A 19320-nucleotide genomic window follows, 5' to 3' on the forward strand; every position below is an offset into this window, starting at 1 on the left:
AGACAGCATTATGCTAAGTGAAATAAGCCAGGGGGCGAAAGACAAATACCATATGATCTCACCTATAAGTGGAACCTAACCAACAATACAAAGATGCAAGGAAAATAAGACCAGCAACACTGAAACAAACAAGAAACCAACAGAGTCAAGAGGGAAGGTGGGAGGGGTGTGCGGGGAAAAGGAAGGGGAGGGGCAAGTCAAGAACATATAGCAAGGACTCATGGACAAAGCCAAAGTGGAGAAGATTGAGGGAGGGAGATAGAGGAGGGGGGCAGGGGGAAGTGGTGGGGGGATGGTGGAGACAAATAGATTTTTAAAAATAAATTAATTAAAATTAAAAAAAGTTATTTTTTTTAAAAAACAGACACAGTGATTAACTTTATTTGTCAATTTGACTGAGTTAAGAGATACCCAGATATCTGACTAAAACATTATTTCTGGGTGTTTGTATGAGTGTGTTTTGGGACTCCATTAGTATTGTAGTCAGTAGACTGAGTAAAGCATTTTGCTTTGACTAATGTGAATTGCATCATCTAATCCATTGTAGTCCTCTAACAGAACAAAAAGGAAAAGAAAGTGAAAATTCTCTTCTTGGGTTGAGACATCCTCCTTCTCCTGCCTTTGAGACATCAGAGTTCCCCGTTCTCAGGAATTTGAAATCTAGGAATTATACTAAGACCCCACCCACTCAACCTCTTCCCTTCCCCAACCCCATAACATTGGCTTATCTGGTTCTCAAACCTTCAGTTCCAACTGATTTATACCACTGCTTTCCTGATTCTCCAGCTTGCTTACAGTATATGGTGGGATTTCTCAGTCTCCAATTGCATGAGCCAATTCCCATAATACATTTCCTCTTTTTTAATATAATACAAATATATATTTGTGTGTGCATGTCTCCATCTTAATGGTTCTCCTCAGAAGAACACTGACTAACACAGATGGCAAATAAGTTTAAAAAGTATAAGGCTAAGCAAGTCAAACACATCTTTGTACCTACCATAACACTTCTTAAAGCCTTTATTATAAACTATATATGGAACTCTGCAAGAGAGATTGCAGACCCTGGCTTCCATGATCATGCCAAGTACGCTCTACAGAGAGCATCTCTCCAAAATGGTATGCTGCAGAGAAACACTGAGAGAAACATTAACTAATACAGAAACTCAAAGCGCAACATCATTTCAATGTCAGGTGGGAGAGACATACTCCAGTAGGACATTAGACATGAAATGTATTTAAAAGGAGACTTTTAATTTGATTGATGGAGGGAGAGGAGAATGTTGAGGTTGGGTGGAATGACATGTTGCCAGGAAGGACAAGGTAGATAGATGAAAATTAGAAGACAAAAGCAGACCAAGTCGGATCTGGAAAGGCTTTGTAAATCAAATTAAGAAATGGAGTAATAGAGGGAGCCATACTCTATTATGCTTGCTTCTCTTTACTGAGGATGACAGAATATCACCAAGCCCTGTTCTACAGCCTCTACTTAGTAATGATTAAAAAAAGCATAGGTTCTTAATTAAAAAGAAGTTTACAAGCTAAGTCAGATGCAAAAATCATCATATTTATACACTTGTAAAAGAATCAGTCTCATTGAGATGCATCCACCAGTATGTCTTAGAATGTGAATAAAAGGGAAAAATCTTCCCTGGTTTAAGTAGCATAAAATGATGGAAACAGCAGTGATCAGGGAATGGAGATATTTGTTCTGGTCCTGTTTCAACCTTCTGGGTGACTGCAGGCAAGTCCCTTGTCATCACTGAACCTCACAGGGCTCATTAGTGGAAAATAGAGATGGGGCTGGATGATCTATCTTAAGGTATCCTAACAGTTTATGTTCTGTATAGCTTGTTTTGTTTTTTTGTTTTTCAAATAACAGCAGTAAATATTGCAGTAGGAAGTGCAGAAGATAATACCTACCTGGAAGATGTGCGAAAATTTACTAGATTAACAATACAATAGAAATGGTTCTTGTTACTTCTCTTACTCAGGGCAACTTGTGCACTGGCTTTCCCATTTGCCTACCATTTTCACTTAGTGTCTTCCAAGTCACATTTTCCCTCCACGCTTTCTGGTCATACATGCCCCATTACTCACAATCCTCCTTGCCTCCCTTGAAAATGACAAATCAAGGAGTAAGGCAATAAAGAAGAGTGAGAGCACTGAGTGGGGAAGAGGACTGAAAGGCAAATACAGTTTTTCTCCCTCATCTTGACATCAGCCTGCTCTTCTCATTTTCATGTTCTTCTCTGACAATCTGAAAGTATAATTTCCTTCATCTAGACAATGATTTTGAACTATGGGCAATTTTTCCTACTGGGAGATGTTTGGCAATACCTAGGGACATTTTTGCTTGTCACAGATGGCAGAAAGGGATACTGCTGGCACCTAGCAGGTAGAGACTAGGAATGCTGCTAACCATGCTGCAAAGCACAGGACAGCTCCTACAACAAATAATTATCCAGCCCCAAAGGTCAGTAGTGTTAAGACTGAGAAACTCTGCCTACCTAAATTTTGCAGTTTAGCAAAGGCTTCTGTTGAAAATAGAGGAAAATGATACATTAACAGTAGGCAACAGAATTATGGGTATTTTCCTTTTTTATTTGAGCTATTTTGCATCTTAAAATATTTTTAATAAACTAATATAATTTTTATTTTTTCTACTATGTGGTAAAACAAAGAAAAATGCTACTAAAAAAATCCACTGTTTTTGAGCTTTTCTTTTTTTATAATAGAGTTCCAACAGTCAGGTCACCTTGAGACTAATTTCCAAGCTTTTTGATTATTTTTCATTGTGATGAGCTATAATTTGTGGGCCAATCTCTAAATCCAAATGGCAGTGGAAACTGTGGGCCATGTGGATTATGTGATGTTGGGGTTGTAAACCCCATTTTCTCTCACCTTTGCTGGGACTCTCCCACCATCATAAGCTTCATTTGAAAAGTCAAAGAACATGAGAAATTTAAGAACCATGCTATGTTAAATCATATTCCAAGATGAGCTAAGATTAAAATTCCTCCAGTTATATCTACTTTTACCTTCAACTGAAGGGTCCACATAAAATAATGACTCACATTATTATGTAACTCTTATATAACATTTACATTTATACAACTCTGTCATTTACATGGTACAGTTTTAAATAGCCATTAGCTTGCCTATTCTCACAACAATCTTACAATACATTATTAGCTCATTTTACTAGTGAGAAAACCTCCAGAAAGTTTAAGTTCACACAGCTCACAAAAGCTTTTAATAAATCCTGATTTCCAAGTGGCCACTTTTCCCCATTGTCCAACGTAAATCATGAAAGTGCTGACAGTACTTACAATATTCTATCATGATCCATACCCAGGGACACAAATGCTGGTTTTGTACCCCTGATAATTAAAAAGGTGGTTTTCTTCACCAAAGCCAGGTTAATATTACTGCTGACAACTTTTCACAATCATTTCTGGCCAAGATCTTTAAGATCTGGCCAAGCTCCTAAACACCATGGTCAAGGGTTTGGTCACTATTTGTCTTAGTTTGCTAGATCTGTCATAACAAATTACCACAGACTTAAACAACAGAAGTTTATTTTCTTATAATCAAGAGGCTAGAAGTCTGAGATCAAGGTGTCAACAGGGTTGGTTTATTCTGAAGCCTCTTTCCTTGGCTTGTAGTGGGTCATCTTCTCCCTGTGTCTTGACACTGTCTCTCTTCTGTATGTTGGTGTCCTAATCTGCTCTTATTACAGTAGAAGGACATCAGTCATACTGAATTAGGACCTGTCCTAATTACCTCATTTTGATTTAATTTCCTCTTTAAGAAAATTTCCTCCGAATACAGTCACTCCCTGTGGCACTGGGGTTTAGAAATTTAACATACGAATTTTGGGGAAACACAATTCAGCCCATAACACTGGTGCCAGGAATGTTATACAGCTCAGATATGGGTTCCCTGAATAGCTAAAACCTCAATTCCAAAATAGATCTTTTCAGAGCTATGCCACATTCTGCTTTCACCTATAATTGTTTTAATCGGTTTTAAAAAAAAACAAACCCTAAACAGTGCACTTCATTCTTAGATGTTAGCTTTGTGCAATGATGTGGAAAATGTATTGACATGTTAATATACTAATGCTTCAAGTTCTGCTGAACATTTAATTTTAAAAGATGTGAAGAGTTTTTTCAAGAAGTCTTTTTTTGGCAGCTTGGGAAACCACCTTTTGACTTTCTATATGACTTAACTCTCCTCCCACACCTACACAGTAGCAGCTCCAGGTCCTTGCTAATGTTGATCTTCAGTGGGAGCTGCTATAAGCAGACAGGTTTTTGCTCTACTTTTTCCTAGGTACATTAACCTGAATTTCTCCTATATAATGAAGTGATTAACTGAATTTAGAATTACCTCAAATAAGACGAAGCTTTTCAAAACATACCTGACCTGACATTTTCTCAAATTTTGAGAGAGGCTGGAGGAAAGAAAAAGAACATCATAGAAAAAGGAACAGCCAGGTAGTGCTGCTCTGTTGAAAGAGAATGAAAAAGAACTAGAATTTTATATGTAGTTTCCTTCTGATATACATACTTGTTTTTCTCTGAAAAAAAGAAAAAGATGATGTCAATTGATCTACACAAAAACAGCACATTATAGAAATAAAAGGAAGTTGATGCTTGGGTCATTATACCCAAATTATATGCCCAAATCTGCCATATGATTCTTGCAGGCCCTGGAAAAATTACTAACCTCTTTCAGATTTACTTATTCATATACAGTAGAGTGGTTAATAATTTCAATACTGCCCATTTTACACATTTTGTGTGGAGCAAGCAAGGTAGCATATGTGACATGGTAACCTAAGCTATTACCATTTTGAGAAGAATTTTGGTTAATAATATATTTCTACAAAGAGTTCATGTTCTACAACTTTCTACTCATTTTCTTGAAGACAAATTATGTCATAAGGAGTTATACATATACCATAATATTTCAACAATTAGCCAAACTCCAAATGTGGGCTAAAATGAAGTTTGTGTTTTTAAAATAGAATGGTAGGTTTATCTGATATTCTTTTAAGGAATGAATTTACTACTATGTAGATTAGGGTTTTTAATCTTGTAATGGTTTCCATTTTTATTTTCCACTGAGGACACTGGGAGGGCGGGGGGAAGGGGCATTAATACAACTTTGCACACCAAAGCACACAAAATAACCTATTCTCCTTCCTTTAGTTGAAAATTCATCTAATCCCAGAAATTAGAGAGAAGAATCATAAATAATCTTACAAGGAACTATACCTACTAATGCTTAGATGAAACAGTATCTTCGGGAATTCAAAAAGCTCGGAAATCTCTTCCACCCAGATGGGGTCATGTGTAGTCGGTTTCCCTCAAAGTGGAATGTGAATAGGGAAAAATGAAGAAAGCAGACAATAAACACTAGGATGGGGAACAGAGAGAGGATGAAGTTACATGGGCAAAGGAAAGAAAGAGAAAATGTGTAAATCATCTTTTGGACAGAAAGGAAGACCATTCCTAATAACTGATAATAATTGATGACTGTTCTGTCCAATACATTGGCTGGTGTCAGAGTCCAGCTCTAATGCTTTAACAGTTCCTCGGTTGCACCAACCATGGTTGAAGCACTTATCGGTCACATGTCACTAGTTCTATGCTGATATAGAACATTTCCATCATCACCAAAAATTCTATTGGATAGCACTGGCCTAGGAGAAGTAAGATATAAAATGAGAAGAAGTACATAGACTGAGAGAGTCCTTGAATGCCAGAATATTATTTTATTTTATTTAAAAAGTTTAAAACTTGAAAACAGCAGTGTCAATATAAAAATAATCAAAAAGGTTAATCGAATGGTAAAGAGAAGAGAGGATACATAAGAGACAAGGCTGGAGAGGGAGAACAGTTTTTGCAGCAACTTAGAATTGAATAACTGGGACCTAGATCAGAATGTGATGGTAAGAATAAAAACAAATGAATACAGTTGATTTTCATTATTTGACAATTCTGTGTATGCCAATTTACCTACTCACTAAAATTATTTGTAACTCCCCAAGTCAACACTCATTATACTTTCATGGTCATTGGGAGATGTGTACAGAATAGAGAAAAATAAGTCAACCAATGGCTGTGCACATTCCCAGCTGAGATTGAACTCTGCTTTCTTGTTTCAGCTCATTTGTAAATAAGTGTCCTTTCTGTCGTCTATGGAATGGAATGTTTCCTGCATTTTTGTTCTTTTTGTTGGTGATTCACTGTTTAAAATGTCCCCCTTGTGGAGTTCTAAAGTGCTGCCTAGTGTTCCTAAGTGAGAGAAAGCAGTAATGTACCTTACAGAGAAAATACTTGTGTTAGATAAGCCTGGCTAAGGTATAAATTACACAGGTGATTTTCAAACTTTTTCATCTCAGGGCACACATAAACTAATTACTAAAATTCTGCTGCCCACGAAAAAACATTTTATTTTTGCCCATCTGACCAAAAAATAGAAATAATTTTCATTCATTCTCACTAGATGGCTATTGTTGTGTTGATTATTGTCACTTTTCTACTTGACAATCTAAGGAAAGAGAGGTCAGTGCCCTGACTAAGTCAGGTATAGCTTGTTTTAAAAATACTTATGGCTATAGCATACTGGTTGAAAATCTCTGAGTTACAGTATTGTTGGTATGAGTTCAATGTTAATTAATCAATATTTATTTTAAAAATTATCTTTAAAAAGAAACCACTTATAACTAGATTTTTGAGCATGCCTATTCAGACTATTTTCTTTAAATCTACTATTATTGAAAATCCAAGAAATACTTGTAATAGTTTACTTTTTAAGCTTTAAAACAAACAAACAAAAACACTTGGCCTGGCAGGAAGTTCTAACTTCTGACTCTGAATCATTCTGTCTGGATTAACTTTTTCTCCATTTCTCTCCATAACAGTTATCAAATAGTAAGTGTGAGAAGTGATACACTGAACCCACTGAGTTAACAACTATTTATGTATATGGGATTTTAGTTCCAAAAAGCCTTGAAAAATTTGTTAGAGAATCCTTATTAAAAATATTAGAAACTGAAATACCAAATATTTTTTCAAAATATGGTTGGGAAGGTGGTAAATATATTTAAGGGGAAATCAGTTTGTAAGAGAAAAAAATCATGAATGTAATCCTCCTTCAGGTGACTGATCAGTAATATTAAATAAATAAAAGATCCTCATTACTATAAACCCTCCAAAAAGTGTGTAAAGTGGTTGCCTTTTAGTGTATGTAGCCATTGAATCCCTTCAATAAAATTGTAGTTCTAAACACCTAGAGCAAAAAATTTCCATTTTTTTTATATAGACCATGAGTAAAGATATAAAGCAAATCACTGGTAGTCTGCCTTTAAAGCCCTCACTGCTTTTCATTAAACATGAAAGTTTATGTTTGCATTGTGTTGTTCATTTTAGTATCAATAGAAAATGTGCTCTTCTGCAATGTAAATAATTCCTGGTGAATGAAGAAAACAAATGAACAGGGTATAGATGGAGCAAAGATTTCAGATCTCTGGTGTCTCATCAAATTGCACTCATTCTTCAAGGTCCGTCTTGATTGGACCATCTCCATGTCACTCACAGCTCACTGGGATCCTCTAGTAAATTGTGAAGATGTTTGTATTTATAAGAGCTGCCTCTTGGAACTTTGGTGAAGACCTATATTAAGAAAATACCCTAACATTCTGAGCCTGACTTCCATTCCATCCAAGAGTAGACTTTCCAGTTGAAGGTTGCTCTTTTTCCCCAGAAAACAAAATATGGATTTTAGTTACTGGGAAGGCTTATATTAATTAGTGTAGCAAAACGGTAAAGCAAACTGAGATGATGCATGGCAGTGTTAGTCTTAAAACTGAGACTTGTTCCTATGTATCAGGCAGGAAGTACTCATGATTCAAATTTGGGTCTCAACAAAGATACAAGTTACCATATATCATGGGACTTTGAAGTCACGTTCAAAATGCATGGTAGTCACAAATTTAATTCCCCAAAGGCTAAGGGTCTTCTAAATAAGTATACTATACTTAAAAAGAAATTACCTGTCCCTTATTCCTGAATAATATTTTAATTATATATGCCACATTTTCAAGTGTACAGGACCTGACACTTTAAGATATAAACTGTATTGACCCATTACACAGCTATTAGCACTTACAATGAAGATAAGCTGGTCTTCTTCACCTTCAATAGCAATTCTCAGAAAACTGCAATTCATATGTCCTTACCTTTTGACATCACTGTTAATTTTGACACAGCTTTGTCTATGCTCTGAGTAAAGATAAAGTGTTTTTTTAATGTGACTTTATTTTCCTCAGCATCCTATTTTTTCTTTTTGTGGATACCATTCCTTTAATGTTGAATTAGAAGTTTCAGCTCTAATAATCATTGCTGCTCTCTCCTGTAAGAATTACACTGCAAACAAAGGAACTTGTGCAAAACCAGAATGTTTAAACTGGCAGTGGAAATATTTATAACTGAAATCATCCAGAATAATAAACAGTTATCACCCTACTGCTACACGATGATAGCTCAGATGAGTGACAGAAAAATAGGAAAATTAGATGTTTGCTTTCATGGAAAGGAGCATCTGCCTTTTTTACCATATGAAAGAGAGACTATAAAAGGGAGCCAACTACTGCTTTCATTTTATTATTTTTAGAAGCAATGAGCACATATCTGATAAGCTCTCCAAAGTGCAGGAGAAAATATGACATCAATGTAATTAATCCTTTATTGAGGCTATATCGATACAGACTACAGAGCCTAAGTGATGGACTTTACAGCACAGCTACCCTTTGATTAATGCGACAAAATAATCTGTAGAAGTTGATAGATACTGTAAAGAAACGTGTATGAATCCAAAGCTCATAGCATGATAATAGTTAAATTCCTTATTTTGACCATCTTATAAACCAGGAACATAAATGTCATGTCTTTACAATACAGTGGTATTTCATTGCTAGGAAAATTTGCCATAAAATTGACTTAGGTAAGGTCTTATCACCCCTTGTGTATTTTCCTCAGACCATGACAATGTTCTTGAAAATGAGAGTTAGCTTGGCAATTTTTAAAAGAAGAAATCAGAGAAGAAGTATGGGATCTTGAGCTATTTTTTCCCCTCAGACTGGACCACCCTCTTGACTTCTGTTGCTGGCTGAAGGCATCAACAAGATCACATATTTACTTAAGATGGACACTTGCTCTCCACAGCTGAGGCAGGATAAGGGGGTTTCAAGATGAACCAAACCCAGTGAACAAATGCCAGAGAGCCTCTAGAAAGAAGTGGAGGTGGTCTTCAGGGGAGAATGACACTGGGACAAATGCCTACTCCCTTCCTGAACTGTTTCAGTGAACACACACTAAAGATTGACTCAGTGCTAAGAAATATCCAGAACAGAGTAAGGTCTAAGTAATTGACCTTTAGCTACTACAATATAGTTGGGAGAATAACAGGGATTTTGAGTCAGGTAGCTGCTCAATTGTACCTTGAATAATTACAGAGAGAAGAAAGAAAAAAAATACACATTCACAGTTTACTATTTTACTTCTCTTAGACTGAGAGTACTGCTCTATCCATTCCAGTCTTTATCTTTGGATTTAAGAAAGATGTGTAAACTTCAGACAACTGCATTATACTAGTAATGCCAGTTAGCCAACAAGCCTGCTCTCATTCACAAGCGTGGCTCCTTTGCAACCTTATTTTTGCTTCAGAATATTTTCCTAATATATTCAGTTCAAGAATATATTAGTCTTCCTAGTCTTCCTATCTCCCCTTCTACTCAACACTTGGTCATCCCCTCAGCCTCCTTGAGATACCTGTCCTTGGTTCAGCAGCCAGTTTCACTCAGGTCCCTGAGGACAGAACTTGGACTACTAGACCATCAGACCAAGGTTTACGTGAGTTTCTTACCTGAACCAAGTACAAAAGAAACAATAAGCCTTAAATGGAAAGTTATAAAAGGAGAGGCAATCATCCTTAAGCATCATTTCATTTAGACATTCCAGAAAGCAAAAATAACAACACAATCACCTCTGCAGGAAAAAGAAAGAACTCAATTCTTTAAAGTTTTATGACAAAGTTTGCAAATTCACACTACTGTTCAAAGATGTGCAAATATAAAATATATATAGTTAAAATAAAAAATATATATTAAACATATTTAAATATATAATGTTCTAGTTTATATACAGTTAAATATATATTTTAAATTTATGTATATATATATGCAGTAGTTTTCTTGTTTCTTATTAATTGATCTAACCCTGCTTTTAAAAGCTCAATCACAAGTAATTTAAAGGGTGCTCGCTCCAGCAGCATATATACTAAAATTGGAACGATACAAAGAAGATGATCATGGTTTCTGTGAAAGGATGACACACAACTTCATGAAGCATTACATATTTTTGTGGAGGAGAGTATAAAAATGGAGGCTTTGGGGAGAGAACTGAAAGGGTAGCCAGCAGTTTCCCGATGCTAAGTCCTCCCTTATACAGCTGCAGTCATCTTCCTCAGGCAAAGCACTCCCCTGAGTGACAAAGGCCATAAAAAGAGACCCAGAAATATATTTCATAATACTCAAAGGAAGAATCCACCACGAAGACATAAACATTGTAAATCTATATGTACCCAACATAGGAGCACCCAAATATATAAGGAAAATCTCGGACAACTTCAAGAAAGAAATAGACAGCAACACACTGATAGCAGGGAATATTAACACCCCACTGTCAACAATGGAGTAATCTTCCAGAGAAAACATTAACAAGGATACTGTGGAACTGAACCACACATTAGATAAAATTGACATAACTAACATATATAGAACCTTTCATCCAAAAGAAGCAAAATACACATTCTTTTCAAATGCACATGGGACATTTTCAAAGATAGACCACATGACAGGACATAAAATAAGCCTCAACAAATTCAAGAAAATTGAAATCATAACAAGCATTTTCTCAGACCACAAGGGTTTGAAACTAGAAACTAACCTCAAGGAAAAACCTCAAAAACATTCAAACTCATGGAGATGGAATAGTATGCTATTAAACAATGAATGGGTCAATAACTATATCAAAGAAGAAATCAAAAAGATTCTGGGAACAAATGAAAATGAACACACAACAGTCCAAAACATGTGGGACACAGCAAAGGCAGCCCTGAGATGAAAGTTCGTAGCAATACAGGCCTACCTAAAAAAGTTAGAAACATTTCAAATAAATGACCTAACCCAACAGTTTCAAGAAATGGAGAGACAAAAAAACAAACACAGCCCAGAGAGAGGAGAAGAAAGGAAATAACCAAGATCATAGCAGAACTGAATGACCTAGAGACTAAAAGAACATTTCAAAGGATAAACAAATCCAGGAGATGGTTCTACGAAAAGATAAACAAAATTAAACAAGCCATTAAGCAGACTCATCAAGAAAAAAAGGAGAGGACCCAAATAATAATATCAGAAATGAAAGAGGAAAAATGACAACAGGTACCACAGAAATACAAAGGATTCTAAGAACTTACTATGAACAATTACATGCCAAGAAACTTGAAAACCTCAATGAAATGGACAAATTTCTAGAAAAATGTAACCTTCCAACACAAAAGAAGAAGAAGCTGAAAGCCTGAACAGACCGATAACAACTGGTGAAATTGAAGCAGTAACCAAAAAACTCCTGGCAGAAAAAAGCCTTGGACCGGATGGTTTCAGAGGAGACTTTTACTAAACATTTAAGGAAGAGCTTACCCCTGTCCTTCTCAGACTATTCCAAAAAAGCCCAAGAAGAGGGAAAAGTCCCGAACTCTTTCTATGGGGCCAGCATCATCCTAAATCCAAAGCCAGATAAAGACACAACAAAGAAAGGAAAATACAGGGCAATAATGCTGATGAACATAGACGCTAAAATCCTCAAAAAAATATTGGAAAACCACATCAGGGAATACATTAAAAAGATTATCCACCATGATCAAGTGGGATTCATCCCAGGGGTGCAGGGACAGTTCAATATTCACAAATCAATAAACATAATACCTCACATAAACAAAAGGAAAGACAAAAACATGTGATCATATCAATAGATGCAGCAAAAGCATTTGATAAAGTACAGCATCCATTTATGATAAAAACACTCAGCAAAGTGGGAATAAAGGGGCATATCTTAGCATAATAAAGGCCATATATGAAAAATCTATAGCCAATGTCATACTCAACAGGCAAAAACTAAAAGGTTTCTCACTAAGATCGGGAACAAGACAAAGATGTCCACTTTCACCACTTCTATTCAACATAGTATTGGAAGTCCTAGCCACAGTGATGAGACAAAAATAAATAAAAGGCATCGAAATTGGAAAGGAAGAAGTAAAACTATCATTGTTTGCAGATGACATGATAGTGTACATAGAAAACCTCATAGACTCCACCAAAAAACTACTCAACCTAATAAGTGGATTTGGCAAAACAACGGGATACAAAGTCAATGTTCAAAAATCAAAGTCATTTTTGTACTCCAACAATGAAATATCAGAATCAGAAATCAGGAAAAAAATCTCATTTGCTATACCATCAAGAAAAATAAAGTACCTAGAAATAAACTTAACCACAGAGGTAAAAGACCTATACACAGAAAACTATACAACACTGAAGAAATAAATTAAGAAAGACACAAATAAATGGGAGCATATACCGTGTTCACAAATTGGAAGAATTAACATCATCAAAATGTCCATACTATCCGAAGCAACTTATAGATTTATCAATCCCAATTAAAATACCAATGGCACACTTCACAGATATAGAAAAAACATTTCAAAAATTTGTATGGAACCATAACAATGCTGAATAGCCTCAGCAACTTTGAGAAAGAAGAACAAACTAGGAGCTATCATAATACCTGACATCAAACTATATTGCAAGGCCACTGTAATCAAAGCAGTGTTGTACTGGCATAAGGACACATAGATCAATGGAACAGAATAGAGAGCCCAGAAATAAACCCATGTTGCTATGATCAACTAACATTTAACAAAGGGGGCAGAAGCATAAAATGAAGTAAAAATAGCCTCTTCAACAAATGGTGTTGGGAGAGCTAGGCAGCTACACGCAAAAAAAATTGAAATTGGACCACCAACTCACACCATACACAAATATAAACTCAAGATGAATAAAAGACTTAAATATAAGTCACGACACTATAAAAGTCCTAGAGGAGAACATAGGCAGGAAACTCTCAGATATTCCATTCAGCAATATTTTCACCAATATGCCCCTAGTGCAAAGGACATAAAGGAAAGAATAAACAAATGGTACCTCATCAAAATAAGAAGCTTCTTCATGGCTAAAAAAATAATCAGCAACATGAAAAGGGAATCAACTAGATGGGAAAATATATTTACCAATGATACCTCGGAGAGGGGTTTGATCTCCAAAATACACAAAGAACTCACACAACTTCACTCCAGGAAGACACACAGTGAAATTAATAAAGAGGCAAAGGCCCTTGAAGACACTTCTCCAAGGAAGAGATACAGAGAGCCCAGAGACATACGAAAGTATGCTCAGGATCACTAGCCATCAGAAAAAAGCAAATTAAAACCACAAGGAGATACCACTTCCTACTCGTCAGAATGGCCATTGTAAACAAATCAGCAAACAAGTGCTGGCAAAGTTGTTGAGAAAAGGGATCCCTAGTACACTGCTGCTGGGAACGCAGACCGGAACAGCCGCTGTGGAAAACAGTTTGGAATTTCCTCAAAAAGCTAAAAATGGAACTGCCTTTTGACCCAGTGATTCCACTGCTGGGATTATACCCTAGGAATTCCAAAACAACAACTCAAAAGAACCTATGCACCCCAATGTTCATAGCAGCACAATTCACAATATCCAAGTGCTAGAAGCAGCCTAAGTGCCCATCAGTAAATGAATGGATCAAAAAACTATAGTATATTTACACAATGGAATACTACGCAGCAGAAAGAAAGAAAAAGCTACTACCGTTCTTGACAGCATGGAATGAATTGGACAGCATTATGCTAAGTGAAATAAGCCAGGGGGCCAAAGACAAATACCATATGATCTCACCTATAAGTGGAACCTAACCAACATAACAAACAAGCAAAGAAAATATAACCAGCAACATTGAAAGAAAAAAAGAAAGCAACAGAAATGGGAGGGAAGGAAGGAGGGGGATATAGTGGGGAAAGGAAAGGCAAGGGTCGAATCAAGGAACATATATGAAGGACACATGGATCTAGCCAAGGTGGGGAGGGAGGTGCAGTGGGAAGGGTAGGGGAAAGTGGTGGCAGGTAATTGGAGAGAAATTAATTTGAACAATAAAAAAAAGAAAATAATTTTTTAAAGTAATTTAATGGGTGAAGTTTGCCACAGCCAATTAGGAGGATATTCCTCCATACACTCAGCTTCATTGTGGAAGCTTTAGATGGGGTGCTTTTCAGCAGAACTTACTGTAGTGATGGAAATGTTCTAGAGCTGCATCATCCAGCACAGTGACCGTTAGCCTCATGTGGCTATTGAGCACCTGAAGTGTGGCTAGTGAGACTAAGGAACTGAAATATTTTTAAATTAAATCTAAATTTATTTGGTCATGTGTGACTGTTGGCTGCTAAATTTAACAGCACAGCTATAGAACATAAATGTTCCTGTGGGTATATGGCTAACACAATGTCATGAAGGTGAAGAGGGGCAAATCCTTCTCCCCAGGCATCCAAAACCCTTGGCTGGGCTGGAAGCAGGAAGCCAGAGCTTGCCATCTCTTCTTTTGCATATCCTCTTCCATCACTGAGCATTCAGTGTAGCTGGCTCTTGGCATGTTAAAGGAGAAGGTAAGAATATTTAGCTCAGAGTTTACTTTTTTGATAAACCCTGGCTTTCATGTCCATTGTCTTGACGAGGACTCAAAAATCCTATACAGAATACTGGCTCTTTTTTTTCTTCTTTTTCTCCTTATTATTGCTGTTGACATTGTCATTGTCTCCTCCTCCTCATTTTATAGCCATGATACTACTACTTCCCTCCATCCAAGCAAATGGCTGTGATGGTCTAACATAGGGATAATGCTACTTACAGAAAAATGCAGCAGAAGAAGCACAGTATGAATTTTCAAAATATATCTTCTATCACAATAGCATTTATTTTATAGTCATTTCAATATTTCAGTTCAGTGAAAGACCTACAATTACCAAGAGCATAAGGCAGCTTGTGTTATGACTTAACTATAGGTTGACCAAGAAGTTCCTTAGCAATTGTTTGTTTTTAAAAATCAAAACAAAGAACCATCAGTGAAATTCAGCTACTTAGCATTATATTCTTCCAGACCATAGAAACTCAAGGTAAGTCTTTTGGAATAGCAGGAAGTACAGATTCTTACTCCTTTAAGTTCCTCATAGCTAATGCACATCTGCATCTTAAAACACTCATTCTGCTCTAACTTCTGGATTATCTGCATCTACATTTTTAACTGCCCCTCTTGAAAAAGGCTTCATGTTAATAACTCACAGAGCATAGTGAATTATGAAATATGTATTGAAATCAATAACAAAACTTTTTAAAAGTGCAAATTTTTTAAATAACTGGTTTTCTTACAATTATTTTAGTAAAAATGAAACTGCAGCATCAGTTTACAGAATCCCATATCTCAAAATAAGCATAAACTAGGGATATAAATGTACATATTTGAGGCAATGTAGACATGGGGACTTAAAAAAATACTTGCATAAAGATGTAATGTATTAATAGATCCTTTACTTTCAGATCAGTTTTCCCATGCACTGTCCCAATCTCAGTCTTAAAAAATAAAATCAGCTGTAAACAAGGCACTTACTACTTTCCAAGAACAGCAATGAAAGACTGATTGAGTAGACGAATGAATGATCGCATGGTGAAGCATTCAAGAAAGGTATCTTCTAATAGTGCCTTTAAGAAATCAGAAAACTAAGTACTTAAATTCATCAGAAATGACAAATAATAATGTAGTTTTTAACATCAAACTCTTCATCTAGGTATAAAAGGAAGTGTCTTACTTCAAATTAACTATTCCTTAGTTGAAAAATCTTTCCAGGAAGAAACTAAAAGTCTAACCTTTCTTTTTAGCATAAATAAACAGAAGAAAATAAAAACAGCAAACCTTAATGTCTTCTTTTCTCATTTTAATCTTGCTGAAAAATATTAACTATTTGTATAAAATGAATAAAATTATTGCAAGCAATGTGATTTTACAAAAGAAAGTTGCTTATTTTGTTCTGAAAATAATTATGTGATGCTGAATTTAAAAATCCATATTAAAATGATTTATGTTGCCAATTAATAAAAATTTTTAATGACAGTCTTTGATAAGAGTTATCCTCTTAAAAAGTGTCACAAGATACCCCCATATATTGATACCTGAACATTACCCACCCCTTATTTTTTGTAAATAAAAACATACTCTCAGTTTTCTGGAGGGTTTTGGCTGTACTGTATATTTCAAAAGATTTCTAAATAAATTTTGCAAAGAAGTATAACTGTGTATTTACCTTTTCAACTTAAACTTATATGTTTCTAAGGCATTATGATAAAATACTTATGTCAAATTTCAGGGGAAAATGTAAATATTAAATCAATTCTTGCCAATGATTTTAAACAAATCTTCTCTATTCAAATAATCCAGCCTCTCTTCAGTCTAGTTTGGAATGTTCTTCCTTCAGTACTGTTTTTATTAGGGTACTCATGATTACAGACCCTTAGAAGGTTGTTGGGGGGGAAGAGGGCAGGGAAAGCACAAGGATAGGAAGGTCAAATTTCAAGAGATAAAATTGAGACATTTTGATAAAGAGTCACAGAAGAGTTGAGGGTAGCTTAGTCTCTAGTCCAGTAACATGGTGACATACATTCACACTCCTCTGGTACCTGAATCTGAATCAGCTGAAGAACTTTGGTCAGTCATTCTGGAAAAATGTCTGAAGTCTCCTGATAGAACTTTGTTTAGTTTTCCTGACACTCTGCCCTTGAACCACCTCATGTCTTAAGGACCCTACAGCTGCGGCCCTGTCAGTTCAGCTTCTCTTCACACCTCTCTCAATATGTTTAACCCACACTGAAGAGTGTCAGTCTGATAGGCCTTTATTTGTTCACACAGATAGACATTTTCTATATCAATACACTTGTGCTTTTTGCCTGGGACTACAGATCATCCTGCAAATACACAGCAAAACTTGAGGCACACTTAAGTAACCTAGCATGTAACCTGGGAGTACCATCAGGCAAGTTTCTTGACCTTTCTCAGGTCAGTTACCAAGCACGGGTAATACTTAATATATTTACCAATATAGGCAGACACAGAAATCAAACATATCGTTTGCTGGCTGTGAAGTACCAGGACAGCCAAACTGGGGCAGATCAGCAGCACAGGAGCCCTGGGCAATATTTTATCAACTTGAATCTCCTTAATTCAAAGCATCCTATTGCTCAAAAATAAGCATAAGGTGAAAATAAAAACATAATATTTTAGGCCATGTGGACATACATTTTTTCAATACTTCACAAATATATAATGTATTAATTGTCCCCTCATTTTTAAATCAGTGCTTACCATGTGCTGTTTCTATTTCAGTCTTAAAAATAGGAAGTCAGCCGTGAGAAAGGCCTCTACAGCTTTCATAAGAACAATAATGGAATAATAACTGAGTTGATGAATAAATGATTGCATGGAGAAGTTTGTACAAGTAATTGGATCTATGTAGATCAAATCCAAAGCATGCTCATTTATTCTTACTAAAGGTAGTGGTCCATTGGGAAATATGTCTTTATGGAGCTTAAAATTTAATAATAGAGCAAATTAATTTGAAATATTCAAGTTTTCCATAAAATGGATGTGTTGTCCATTCATTGACAATATAGAGAAGATAGCAAGACCTTGAGTCCAGGTGGCTGACTCCCCCAGAAAGCCGCACACTGATAGGACATTCAAATGTCAAATGGTTTTAGTCATAATGTCCTTTGTCTGGGTTCTTGGTGTGTCTGTCATTTTCTATATTGCAGGCTCCTCATTTAACTGAAAGAATAATGTTCAGTGCTTCTTTCTTTTTCTCAAGGGAAATCATTTGCTTTTTAAATTAATATGTGCCACAGGGACTTTCTGAAATATCATTCCTTTTCTGCATTGCTTTTTCTTTCCAATTTTGCATCTGCTGTTTGTGCACCAAATCTATATCCTAACCAGTTTTTTCAGCAAGTTATTTGCAGAAAAAAATACAAAATTCCCAAAGTCTGCTTGAGTGATTTCTCAGGAACCTTATGGTTCACTAAAAACCCATGTTCATTCAAAGGGGAGTCTATCACCAAGAGCTATTTAAGGCAAGTATGACAAAGAAGAAACTATAAAGAAGAAAAAACTGCTATCTCAGGAAAAAGTGCCTTTAATTTCATAATTTCTACATGAAAGTACATATTACTATACTCCTTTAAGTCGATTATTAAAGAAAATAGACAAATACTTAAACATATCTCCATATGAGGTCTGTCCAGAAGGAATCCAGCCATATACTATGAAAAGTAGAGACATTTATTGAAGAAGATGAAAGATACAAGAAACATTGTACATAGGGCAATGATATCTGTCCCCTTCAGAGTAGGCACATTGAGACCTCACACAGTTCTCCCAGTTACCACCAGCTACTCCATCATAGTTTCCGGAATCTCATCGACAGTCTGAAATCTTTTTCCTTTCAAAGGTGATTTTAGTTTCGGGAAAAGCCAGAAATTGCAGGGCACTAAATCTGGGCTGCGGGGGGGGAGGGAGGGTGGTGGTGGGGACAAGTCATCCGGGTGATTTGATGTTTCTCAAAAAAATTCTGCATGAGATGTGATACATGAATGGCCACACTGTTATGATGAAGATGCCAATTACCAGTTTCCCATAGCTGCAACCTCATAAATCATTCAAATGCTTTTCATGGAGAAATGTTAAAGCTTAACATAAAGTTTGATGCACATCCATTGTTCTACTTGTTCAGTCATGTTGGATGAAACAGCCACACAGTACGCATGATCATTCAGCAGCAGCAAACACCCCCACTGACTACTACAGTGAAATCGTCATTGTTCACATATGCACATTCCAGTCCACCCTCCTTGGCTGCCAGGTTACATCAGTATCACATGAACTGCTCTTGTTATATTAACAACAGCTGGACCTTCCCTGGACAGACCTTGAATTTTCAAATCATGTTTATCATTACACTAAATGGTATTTTTTTTAGTAGAACTCATAGGTTTTGGTATAAATAATATTTTGTTTAAAG

General features: G+C 36.0%; 1 protein-coding gene and 1 non-coding gene across 3 annotated transcripts in view; one reads left to right on the forward strand and one right to left on the reverse strand.

Moving 5' to 3' along the window:
- The window catches only part of FGF14 (fibroblast growth factor 14), a 768907-nt gene that overhangs the window by 491175 nt on the left and 258412 nt on the right, over positions 1 to 19320 (reverse strand). The window lies entirely within an intron of this gene.
- On the forward strand, positions 10329 to 10435 carry LOC129071230 (U6 spliceosomal RNA). Its single transcript, XR_008529230.1, has one exon. It is a non-coding gene; the product is annotated as a U6 spliceosomal RNA (small nuclear RNA).

This window comes from Pteronotus mesoamericanus, unplaced genomic scaffold (assembly GCF_021234165.1).
Source record: "Pteronotus mesoamericanus isolate MK-2021 breed Mesoamerican mustached bat unplaced genomic scaffold, CSHL_Meso_final contig_26, whole genome shotgun sequence".
Classification (NCBI taxonomy): domain Eukaryota; kingdom Metazoa; phylum Chordata; class Mammalia; order Chiroptera; family Mormoopidae; genus Pteronotus; species Pteronotus mesoamericanus.